Source organism: Phyllobates terribilis, unplaced genomic scaffold (assembly GCF_046119375.1).
Source record: "Phyllobates terribilis strain yellow unplaced genomic scaffold, ASM4611937v1 Scaffold_3__8_contigs__length_932513732, whole genome shotgun sequence".
Lineage (NCBI taxonomy): Eukaryota > Metazoa > Chordata > Amphibia > Anura > Dendrobatidae > Phyllobates > Phyllobates terribilis.
Genome location: NW_027362763.1, coordinates 616582864 through 616595886, shown reverse-complemented (window position 1 = coordinate 616595886; position 13023 = coordinate 616582864). Strand labels below are relative to the sequence as shown.

General features: G+C 44.5%; 1 protein-coding gene across 3 annotated transcripts in view; it reads right to left on the bottom strand.

Annotated features, from left to right (window-relative positions):
* THBS2 (thrombospondin 2) overlaps positions 1–13023 on the bottom strand; it is a 1066666-nt gene that overhangs the window by 1041867 nt on the left and 11776 nt on the right. The window lies entirely within an intron of this gene.

Below are 13023 nucleotides of genomic sequence, written 5' to 3'. Positions count from 1 at the left end.
TCACTGTCCAAATTTTTGCAAACTCTATGTTGTTTTGGGGAGGGGGGGGGGGTTGGTTGACCTAACAGATTTCGCTTAAAGAAGTAATTTAACATTAAAAAATATATATATATAGCACCTGGAAGGATTACTTTACAGAATATAGTATTCCACCTCAGGAAACAATTTCACACATTTTACAGCTGCCCAATTTTAGTTTATATAAACATCTACAAGGATGTATCTTTTCAAGGAGCACTGGCTGCTTGTATTAGTTAAATAGTTGTCCACTACTTGGACAGCCCTTTCTCAATTGCTATATTCCCTCTTTTCAAATAATAGTGTCACAATTACTCCTCACAGTGTGGTGAGTGGCAGCTCATCCATTCAATCTGGGGCAGGGGTGTGCTGAGCCATCAGTGTGGTGAATGACAGTCCAGCTGCCCAATCAGGGCTGGGACGTGCTGGGTTTCCTACAGGTGTCTCCTGTTCTGAATGATTCCCAGATTATGATTCCCAGATTATTATTATTCTCTGTCAGTTGTTGCTCTGCTCAGTTTGGTGTGTGTTTGTGATTTTAGTTCTATTATTTTGATCTGTGTTAACCAACCTTGGATTTGCCTTTGACCATCCGTTTGCCTAGCCCCTTTGTCTTGATCCGCTACCGTCTAGGAATTCTGACCCTGGACTGTGACCTTAATACGCATGTGCATCATCCCTCTGTTTATGACGCACCATCCTGGCTTTTTGACCTTGGACTGTGAGTAGCATCACAAACAGCTTGTTCTCACCTCCTGTGATAGCGCTGTTCCAGTGACTTCGGCACCAGATCTCCTGGGGATCGCATGACATTGTTATATCAAGTGAGCCCCGGAGCCTATCAGCGGCAGTTAATGGTCCACATCACTCTCACTTACTTTTGACAAAACTCACATCTGGAAGAAGTGAGGAGTGCTGTTGCTCTCTGACACAACAACATCACGTGTCCCTCAACAGTGACATAGCTGGATCAGCATATGCGCTGGGCACAGGCTGTTATTTTAGAAAGGGGAATATACAAATTGAGAAGTAGTTGTCCAAGCAGTGGTCAACCCCTTTAAGATTTGTCAATCCCTGCTGTAAAAGGAGACTTTCCACAATTCACGGGGTACATGGGGTTATGGACAATGGTTATACAACTAAACTTTCTACAATCCACTAAAATTCATCAGTATTTGGTCAGTATTTTTTCTCAGTATTTGTAAGTCCAAAACAAGATGAGGAACAATCAGAGAAAAGGTATAATAGAAACAAGTGCACCAATTCTGCATTTATCACCCACTCCTGGTTTTGACTTACAAATACTGAGGAAAGATATAGTTACTTACTGGTAACGGGATTTCTCTGAGCCCATGACAACACCACGGAGAAGGGATCCGCCATTCAAGGACAGGAAACCTACAGATAAAAAGGGCGGTACCTCTCCCCACATCAGTTGTTTACAGAGCACGAGGACCTCCAGGTTATTACAGCAAGAAATAACACTGTCATGCTTATCAGGAACACTCTGTGACTAATACAAAGATAACAAATAAGTGTGCTCACCATGCGTGAAGGGAGGGAACATACGGGTGCTGTCATGGGCTCAGAGAAATCCCGTTACCGGTAAGTAACTACGTCTTTCTTCCTCCCCCATGACAGCACCATGGAGTGAATTACATAGAATTATATACTAGGGAGGGACCACTGCTTCCAGAACCCTTCTCCCAAAGGTGAGATCAGAGGAAGAGGTTAAATCCAGACAGTAATGTTTGTAAAAGGTAGTGGGGGGGGAAGACCAAGTTGCAGCCTTACATATTTGCTCTATGGGGACATCGGATCTTTCTGCCCAGGAAGTTGCCCCTGCTCTGGTTGTGTGAGCCCTTATACCATCTGGATCAGTTTCCCCACTTGAGGAGTATGCCAGAGAGATGGCATCCCTTATCCACCTTGCCAGCGTGCCTCTTGAGGCTTTTAGTACCTTTCGAGGACCCTTAAAACAGAAAAAAAGAGCCCTATCCTTCCTACACTTTCTGATGGCTGATAATGTGACAAACACCTCCTTACGTCTAGCTTCTGGAGGTCTTGTTCACCTTTATTTTTGGGATTAGGGCAAAAAGATGGCGAAATAACCTGCTGGGACCTGTGGAACCATGACGCCACCTTAGGCAGATAATTATTCTTAAGCCAGAACCAGCTTATCTTCCAAAATATGTGTAAAATGATGGCCAGCAGACAGGGCCTGGATGTCGCTGACCCTAAGAACTGAAGTCAATGCCACCAGCAATGCCGTTTTGGGAGACAAATCCTTAAGAGATGAGTTATCTAAGGGTTCAAACGGAGGCTTGGTTATAATAATAATAATAATAATTTTTATTTTTATAGCGCCAACATATTAAGCAGCCCTTTACAATTTTAGGGGGGACTTATACAGACAATACAGAATAAGCATATCTCATATCGAAAGGAGTGAGGGCCATGCTCGCAAGCTTACAGTCTATGAGGAAATGGGGGAGACACAAAAGGTAAAATGTACATATATTGTATAATGCAACCTTGTTATACTAAATAGGATAAATAATAATACATGGACTGGTCGCCAGCCAGTATGTGTACAGTCCAGACCGAGGTTATTAAGTGCATGGATGGTTATGAACCTGAAATTGAAGAAGATTTTAATATGGGCCAAAACTGGGATGGACAGATAGTGTGTTAAGGCCATACGCCAGTCTAAAGAAATGGGTTTTTGGGGTCCGCTTGAAACTGTGGGTATTGGGAATTAATTGAACTGTCCTGGGTAGTGCATTCCAAAGAATTGTCGCAGCACACGAGAAATCTTGGAGAAGGGAGTGGGAAGTTCGGATTATGGAGGATTTTAGTCATTGGCAGAACGGAGGGCACGTGTAGGGTGGTAGACTGAGACGAGGGAGGAGATATAGGGGGGTACTGAAGCATGGAGCGCTTTGTGGGTAAGCGAGACAAGTTTAAATTGAACTCTATATTGGATGGGCAACCAATGCAATGACTGGCACAGGGAAGAGGCATTGATGTAGCGGTTGGCAAGGAATATGATCCTGGCTGCTGCATTAAGGACGGATTGGAGAGGGGAGAGTTTAGTAAGAGGGAGACCGATTAGTAGAGAGTTGCAATAGTCGAGACGAAAAAGAATAAGAGCTACAGTAAGAGTTTTTGCCGAGTCAAAGGTGAGAAAAGTCCTAATTGTTAAGATGTTTTTGAGATGTAGATGACATGAAAGAGCAAGTGATTTGATGTAAGGAGTGAAGGAAAGATCTGAATCAAAAATGACCCCAAGACAGCGGGCTTGCTGCTGGGGAGCAATGGTTGAGCCACAAACGGAAATGGCAATATCTGGGCACAGGTAGGAAATACGAGTAGTTCAGTTTTTGACAGATTCAGTTTTAGACACGGAGGACATAATGTTAGACAAAGCAGAAAGACAATCACTGGTCTTTTGTAGTAATGCAGGGGTGATGTCCGAAGCAGAGGTGTATAATTGGGTGTCATCAGCATAGAGATGGTACTGAAAACCGAATCTGCTGATTGTTTGTGTAGCGTCGGCGTCTCTGCCTCCTGCCAGGCAGAGACGCCGTTCCCCTCACTGCCGCGGCCCTGGTCCAGAGTCTTCCGGCTACCGTCCTGCTGCTGCTGTGGCACGCACTGCGCGCAGCTTCCCAAGCACTGTGTTTAGGGCGCGCTCCCTTCCTCTTAAGGGAGCCACGCGCGTCATCCTAAAAAGTCCCCGGCCAATGGCTGGAGGACTTCCCCTATTTAAAGCACCTTCTCCAATATGGAGGTGCCTGTGCAATGGTTGTTGTTCCGTGTACTAACACTTGCTTCAGCCTCAGGTCCCGCTGCCTGTCAGTCCTGCCCGCCAGTCTGCCTGTCAGTCCTGCCGCAGTCTGCCTGCCAGTTACCTGCCGTACCCGCCAGCCTGCTTACCTGGAAGCACTTGCCAGTTACCTGCCGTGCCCACCAGCCTGCTTACCTGGAAGCACCTGCCAGTTAACTGCCATGCCTGCCAGCCTGCTTACCTGGAAGCACCTGCCAGTTACCTGTCGTGCCCGCTAGCTTGTCTACCCAGAGCACCCATCTGGCTATCTGCCGAACCAGCCTGCTTATCTACCCGGACCACCCGTCAGCCTTCCAGCCGTGTTCATCCGCTATACCGGTCAGTTCCTGCCATCTGACCCGTGGGAGTCACCGGCTCTCACACAAGGTCGGTCCCAGAGTGGCACCTGGTCCCCCTGCTTGGTCCCTCCCTGGTTCACGGAGTCGATTGAGCCGCCGTGCGACCTTGGTCAGGCCGAGTAGGTACTTAGTCACGCCCCTCTGGTCCCTCCTTGCACCTAAGCATAGAGGTTCCACCACCCAGATCCGTAACAGTTTGTCGAATAGGAGCGGTGTATAAGGAGAAAAGAAGGGGGCCTAGGACTGATCCTTGAGGAACCCCGACAGTAAGGGGAAGGAGAGAGGAGGAGGAGCAGGCAAATGACACAGAAGGACTGGTCAGAGAGATAGGAGTAGAACCAGGAGAGAACAGTATCCTCGAGGCCAATAGTGAGGAGGAGCTTGTGATCCACAGTGTCGAATGCTGCAGAGAGATCCAGGAGAATCAGCAGGGAGTATTGACCATTAGATTTAGCTATTAGTAGATCATTAGAGACTTTAGTGAGGGCAGTTTCAGTAGAATGTAAAGAGCAGAAACCAGATTGAAAAGGGTCAAGAAGAGAGTTGTCTGAGAGATAGTGGATTAGACGGGAATGGACCAGGCGTTCCAGGAGTATAGAGATAAAGGGAAGATTGGAAATAGGTCTGTAGCTGGCCGTGCAGTTCTAGTCAAGGGATGGTTTTTTAAGTAATGGATGTATCCTGGCGTGTTTAAAAGAAGAGGGAAAGATACCAGATGAGAGGGAGAAGTTGAAAATTTTAGGTGAGTGGTGACTGCTGAAGATAGGAACTGAAGGAGATGTGAGGGAATAGGGTCACAGGTGCAGGTGGTAGGGCGAGAAGATGCAAGGAGCCTGATCACTTCATCTTCCGTGACTGGTTCGAAGTCAGAAAGTGGGCAAGATTCAATGTGGGAGGGAGGAGCATGCATAACGTTTGGGGATTGGGAGAAAATTTCCTGTCGGATATGGTCAATTTTTTCTTTGAAATAATTGGCCAGATCGTCAGCGCTGAGGTCGTGGTCAGGACCTGTGCTGTTTGATTGAGGAGAGAGTGAAACGTGTTAAAGAGGCATTTAGGCTTATTGGAAAGTGAGATGATGAGGTTGTTCAAGTAGGTTTGTTTGGAGAGGTGAAGGGCAGAGTTATACGTTTTCAGCATAAATTTATAATGGAGGAAATCTTCGGGCAGATTAGATTTTCTCCACAGCCGTTCAGCGCACCTGGAGCACCGCTGGAGAAGACGTGTTTGAGGCATGTGCCAGGGTTGTCGCCATCTATACCGAATTGTTCTTTGTGTAGGAGGTGCAGCTTCATCCAGGGCGCATAGCAATATTTTGTTATAATGCTTCAATGCAGAGTCGGGACATGAGAGGGAGGAGATTGGGGCCAATGAGGATTGCAACTTTTTCATAAATTTCTGGGTGTTAATGGCGCATATATTTCTATAAGTGTGGAAAGTGGGGGTTTCTTGAGTAGATTCACAGTTCTTGACAGAGAATGAAAGAAGATTATGGTCAGAGAGTGGAAAGGGAGAGTTAGTAAAGTCACGTACTGAGCAAAGCCGGGAGAAGATCAGGTCCAATGTGTTCCCGTCTTCATGTGTAGGAGAATTAACAAGCTGTGAAAGGATGAAGGAGGTTAGTAATAAAAGATGAGCGGCAGATGGGGAAAGAGAATCGCCAATTGGAATGTTAAAATCTCCCATGGTTAAAGTGGGGATGACGCAGCATAGAAAATTGGGAAGCCAGGCAGCAAAGTGATCCAGGAACTGACGGGAGGGACCTGGAGGGCGATAGACAACCGCCACTCGAAGGGAGAAGGGCCGGTAAAATCTGACTGTGTGGGCCTCAAAAGAAGGGAAGATAAGGGAGGGTACTGGGAGGATAACCTGAAAAGTACATTTTGTTGAAAGAAGCAGACCAACACCTCCACCTGATCTGTTGTCAGGTCTCGGGGTATGAGAGAAGTGTAGGCCACTATATGAGAGCTGCAGCGGCGGTGGTGTCCGACTGCTGGATCCAGGTTTTTGGTGAGAGCCAAAAGGTTGAGGGAATTAGAGAGGAAAAAGTCATGGATGTAAGAGAGTTTATTACACGCTGAGCGCGCATTCCAAGGGGTACAGTTGAATGAGACAGAAGATATGCAGGGAATATTAACCACTTCGCGCCAGAGCCTGTTTTTGCCTTCGTGACCGGGCCAATTTTTTCAATCACTGTCACTTTATGAAGTAATTACTCTGGAACGCTTCAACGGATTCCCCTAATTCTGAGACTGTTTTTTCGTGACATATTGTACTTCATGATAGTGGTAAAATTTCTTCGATATCACTTGCGTTTATTTGTGAACAAATCGGAAATTTGGCAAAAATTTTGAAAATTTTGCAATTTTCAAATTTTCATGCCCTTAAATCAGAGAGATATGTCACACAAAAGAGTTAATAAATAACATTTCCCACATGTCTACTTTACATCAGCACAATTTTGGAACCAAAAAATTTTTTTTTGTTAGGAAGCTATAAGGGTTAAAAGTTGACCAGCGATTTCATTTTTCCAACAAAATTTACAAAAACATTTTTTTAAGGACCACATCTTATTTGAAGTGACTTTGAGGGGCCTTTATGACAGAAAATACCCAAAAGTGACACCATTCTAAAAACTGCACCCCTCAAGGTGCTCAAAACCACATTCAAGAGGTTTATTAACCCTTCAGGTGTTTCACGGGAATTTTTGGAATGTGGAAGAAAACAATGAACATTTAACTTTTTTTTCACAAAAATGTTACTTTAGACCCAATTTTTTTATTTTCACAAGGGTAGCAGGAAAAAATGGAATACACAATTTGTAGTGCAATTTCTCATGAGCACGCTGATACCCCTTATGTGAGGGAAAACCACTGTTTGCGCGTACTGCAGGGTTCGGAAAGGAAGGAGCGCCATTAGACTTTTTGAATGTAAAATTTGTTTGAATAATTAGCAGACGCCATGTTGCGTTCGGAGAGCCCCTGATGTGCCTAAACAGTGGAAACCCCCCACAAGTAACACCATTTTGGAAACTAGACCCCTTAGGGAACCTATCTAGATGTGTGGTGAGCACCTTGAACCCCAAGGTGCTTCATAGAAGTTTATAATATTGAGCTGTAAAAATAAAATTTTCACATTTTTCCCACAAAAACGTTTTTCATCCCTTAATTTTGCATTATCATAAGGGTAATAGGATAAATTGCACCATGAAATTTGTTGTGCAATTTCTCCTGAACATGCCGATACCCCATATGTGGAGGCAAACCACTGTTTGGGCGCACGGCAGCACGGCAGGGTTTGAAAGGGAAGGAGCGCCATTAGACTTTTTGAATGTAAAATTTGCTTGAATAATTAGCGGATGCCATGTTGCATTTGGGGAGCCCCTGATGTGCCTAAACAGTGGAAACCCCCCACAAGTGACACCATTTTGGAAACTAGACCCCTTAGGGAACTTATCTAGATGTGTGGTGAGCACCTTGCACCCCCAGGTGCTTCACAGAAGTTTATAATATTGAGCCGTAAAAATAAAATTTTCACATTTTTCCCACAAAAAATGTTTTTCATTCCCTAATTTTGCATTATCATAACAGGAGAAATTGCACCATGAAATTTATTGCGCAATTTCTCCTGAGTACGCCGATACCCCAGCAGAAACCCCCACAAGTGACCCCATTTTGTAAACTACACCTCTCAAGGAATTCATCTAGGGAAGTAGTGAGTATTTTTTAATTTTTAAATTTATACCATTGGGCAGTGAAAAAAGCATAATTATATTTTTATCACAAAAAAATGTTTTACCCTCAGATTTTACATTTTCACACAGGGCAATGGGTAAAAATGGTGCCGAAATGTGTCACACAATTTCTTCTAAAAGTGGCAATACCCCATATGTGGCTGTATCGTACCGCTTAGCCATACGGCGAGATCTGGGAGGGACGGAGCGCTATTTGACAATTGGAGAACAAATTATTGTAGAATAGGCATTTGGATTTGGGAGCACAAAATTTTCTGAATTTCTTTTGGGGGGCAAGGGCCATTTTGCTTTTCTAGAGCCTTTCTGCTACCAGTAACTTGGAAGTCCCTTATATTTTTAACAGATGACGGACCTGAGTGGGGACTAGCTTTTTTTGAGGACTGAGTTGAAGCTTTTATTGGGAACATTTTACGTAACATTTATCCGGCGCTCTAGGCTGAGCACTTACATCGGGGTTTCCATCTAAATTTCCAAGTGATGTAATTCAGATGAAACCCCTGCGGGATCCATTCACTGTAATGAGGCAGCAGAGTTACTCTGGACTCCGTCTGGCCTCTGGTTAGCGGTGTCCTTTTTTTCAGAAGTGCACAAAACTGTGGCCAACCGCACTTTTATGCACGCCTAAAAAAACTGACACTGTGGGATCACAGGCCAGATGGCATCCACAGTGGCCTATATCTGCCTCATTACAGGGAATCTTCCGTCATGGGTTCCGTCTGAATCACGTATTTCAGAGATTTACACGGAAACTCTGGTGTAAGTGCTCAGCGCAGAGCGCAGGATAAATGTGAGCAGAGACTTACTGTGATCTTTGGGAGACATAATAAACAAATCAGTAGCAGGTGAAGAATTGGTTTTATTTACTTTTTACGCCGTTCCTCGTGCGGTATAAGTGATGAGATTACTTTATTCTTCGGGTCGGTGCGATTACAGAGATACCAGATTTATATCGGGTTTTTATGATTGACAGCTGTCACACACTAAGAAATGCTTTTTTTGCAAAATCTAGTTTTTGCATCGCCATATTTTGAGAGCTATAATTTTTCCATATTTCGGCCGACAGAGTCATGTGATGGCTTGTTTTTTGCGGGACGAGTTGACATTTTTATTGGTACCATTTTTGGGTACATGACATTTTTTGATCGCTTTCTATTCCGTTGTTTGGGAGGTAAAATTAACAAAAACCAACAATTCAGGAATTGTTTTTTGAGGTTTTTTTTTATGCCGTTCTGCGTGTGGTAAAAGTGATAAGGCAGCATTATTCTTCGGGTCAGTACATTTACAGAGATACTACACTTACTATATTTTTTTTTATGTTTTGGCGCTTTTACACAATAAAACAATTTAATAGAAAAAATATTTTTTTTGCATCGCTTTATTATGAGCGCTATAACTTTTTTATTTTTCGGCTGATAGAGCTGTATGGCAGCTTTTTTTTTGCGGAACAAGATGACTTTTTCAGCGGTACCATTTTTATTTCCATTTTGCTTTTCTGATCGCATTTTTTTCCACTTTTTGTTTGGCGATATGATGAAAAAGCATAGTTTTTTGCTCCGTTTTTTATTTATTTTTATTACGGTGTGCACAGAAGGAGTTAATTAGTGTGACAGTTTTATAGATCGGGTTGTTTCGGACGCGGCGATACCAAATATGTGTACTTTTTTTGTTTTTGCATAAATATACGGATTTATTGGTTTAATATTTTATTCATTTATTTTTATTTATTTTGTGATTTTTTTTTAACAGTTTGAAAACATTTTTTTTACATTTATACTGAGTCCCTGTATGGGACATTAATTTTTATTTTTCTAATCACTGATATCATGCAATGTAATAGACATATATTACAAGATTTTTATAGCTGTTTTTGTTGCTTCCATTTTGAAAGTTTGAGTTTCCAATGACTTGTTCAGTTTCTTTAAGTTTATAATCGTCCTGAAAGTTCCGTCCGGTTTCTTCACCAATGAACAATGGAGAGTAGAATCCTTTTCCTCTTTCCAGGAGGGGGACTTCCTGTAGGACTGCTTTGTCTACCAGACCTAACACCTCCTGTTCTAGGGTTATCTGCTCCTTTAGGCTATGAGCACAAGAAGCGTTTCTGATGCCGCGGAAACGCTGCAAAAACGCTTGTTAATAGGTTTGCCAGCTATAGCAATGGTAATCCTGATGTGCTGTGCATATGATGCGGAAATTTCCGCTCAGGATTACCATTGCGGTAAAAACTGCAGCATAACCATTGTGCGGGCACTTCTGCAGCAAATTCACGCCCACTGACTTGAATTGAACCGCAGCAAAACTGCAGGTATAATATTTATACCTGCAGATATGCTGCATTTCAGTTAAAGACAATGGCCGCGAATTTGTGGCGGAAACGTGGTGCGGGTAGTACCCGGGTCGGGAGAAGAGGACTACGGCTCCTCTCATCCGACTGCCACTCCCGCTGATAACAACGAGAGCGGCGCTGATGAGGGGAGCAGTAGTTCTCCTCAGCAGAGCCGGCGTGCCCACGGTATAAAAAAAAAAAAGTAAAAATAAAAAAAACCTTATACTCACCTGTCCGGTGCCCCCCTCCCTGCCCCCACCCCAGTGTCCTCCTGGTTCTCAGTCCTGGCGATGCTCTCCTCCCGGCAGCACACTGTTGGGAGCACGCTTGCTCCCAGCAGTATACTGTGTTTCCAGGACTTGCAGTCACGTGAGCGATCAGCTGACGTGACCTCACCACGGAAATATTTGGAAAAATGTTCCCATGGTGGTAAACTCACCAGGGCTGATCAGCTGATCTTCAGCTGATCAACCCCAGTGACCTCACTGCGGAAACGCGGTGCAAGTGGTACCCGGGTCAGGAGAAGAGGACTACTGCTCCTCTCATCCGACTGCCACTCCCACGGATAACAACGAGAGTGGCGCTGCTGAGGGGAGCAGTAGTTCTCCTCAGCAGAGCCGGTGTGCCCGCTGTAAAAAAAAAAGAAGAAAAAAGTAAAAATAAAAAAAAAACTGCGGTCACGTGAGCGATCAGCTGACATGACCTCACCATGGGAATATTTTGAAGAATATTTCCATGGTGGTAAGCTCACCGGAGCTGATCAGCTGATCAACCCCAGTGACCTCATGATGGGTCGGGAGAACAGGACTACTGCTCATCTGATCCAACTGCCACTCCCGCTGATCACAACGAGAGCGGCGCTGCTGAGGGGAGCAGTAGTTCTCCTCAGCAGAGCCGGCATGCCCGTGGTAAAAAAAAAAAAACGAGAAAAAAGTAAAAAAAAAAAACCTTACACTCACCTGTCTGGTGCCCCCCGTATAGCAGTATACTGTGCTTCCAGGACCTGCGGTCACGTGAGCGATCAGCTGACGTGACCTCACCATGGGAATATTTTGAAGAATGTTCCCATGGTGGTAAGCTCACTGGGGCTGATCAGCTGATCAACCCCAGTGACCTCACTCCCATAGCAATGTGCACTGCCAGAAGTGATTTTACACTCCTTGTCAGTGTACATTGCTGTCTTCTACAGCAGTGACATCATGGATGACTGATGTCACTGCTGTAGAGGTGACACAAATCGTCGTGGGACAATTGTGATGGATTCGTGGACTGCGTCGTGACGGCGGACAGGTGAGGAATATAGTTGCTGTGTTTTTATGTTTTTTTTTCAGAAGATTAAAGGCTTCGGGGACCAAGAAAGTAATAAAAAAAAAAATTAAATCGTGTGTTTATTTCATTAAAATACTTTATTTTGGCTGTGTCTTTTATTGAAAAAGTGGCAACCACTTTACTACGCGGTTAGTAATGGGGGAGTCTAATAGACACCCTCCATTACTAATCTGGGCTTCACGTCAGCCGCCAATACGAGGCTGACGTGAACCCCAACCCCATTACTCCACTCGCCACTGCTACAAGGAAGTGGGAAGAGAGGAGGCTAAGCACCAGATTTGGTGCATCTTATGCATGCACCGTTTCTGGGACTGCTGAGGGGTGATATTGATAGCCGCGGAGGGGGCTAGTATCCATGGCCCCTTCTCTGGCTATTAATATCAGCCCGCAGCTGTCTGTTTAGCCTTTTCTGGTTAGATTTTATAGGAGGACACCACATCAATTTATTTCTGGGGTCCCCCTTGTAATCTAACAGTAAAGGCTAAACAAACAGCTGTGGGCTGATATTTATAGCCAGGGAACATTGTTGGCTAATGGCCCCTTTCCCGGGTACTCCCTCTGCTGGTTATAAAAATGACGCGGGAGCCCACCCCATTTTTTTTTTAAATTTAGGCTCTTTGCCCACGATCCGGACGTAGCAGTGCTTTGGACGCATATTTTTGCTGCATCCAAACCGCTGCGTTCTATTGAACGCAGGTAAATCCACGTGTTCACTGAACCATGCGGATTTACCACATTCAATACAGTCTAGTGGTCAAATTTCTGTTGCAGACACTAGCACTCCATGAGCCTCCACGGGAGAATTTGACATGCTGCGGTCCTGAAATACGCACCACATGTCAGTGTCCACGGGTGATCCGCAGCCTCTGATGCATGCATAGTGGACATGGGATTTCTAGACATCCCATCGGCTATGCTGTACTATCTGGACGCTGCGGGTTTGACGCTATATAAACATGCAAAACCTGCAGCGGCTCCTGATCATGGCCACGTACCAAAACTCACCCGCAGAGTGTCAACTTCTGTAGCGAACACGCTATTGTCCCCTGCAGATTTTGACCAATTGAAGTGTCATTATATGCAGTGAATTCACATGTATCGACAATAGTGCGGAATTAGAACACTGCGTTTTGGACGCAACAAAAATACGATGCGTCCAAAGTGCTTCTTGTTGATGTTCGTGGGGACAAAGCGGCTAACTAAACAGCTGTGAGCTGTTAATTATAGCCAGGGACCATGTTTGCAAATGGCACCTTCCCAGGCTAAGAGTAGCAGCTCACAGCTGCTGCATAAATTACGTGAATAAAAATGCTAATGAAGATTGGGTGAATGGGAATAGCTGACACCTAGCTCTTTTGTTGGGTAATGACAAGTTGTCAATCAGACCTTTTCATGACCAAACCTAATTAAA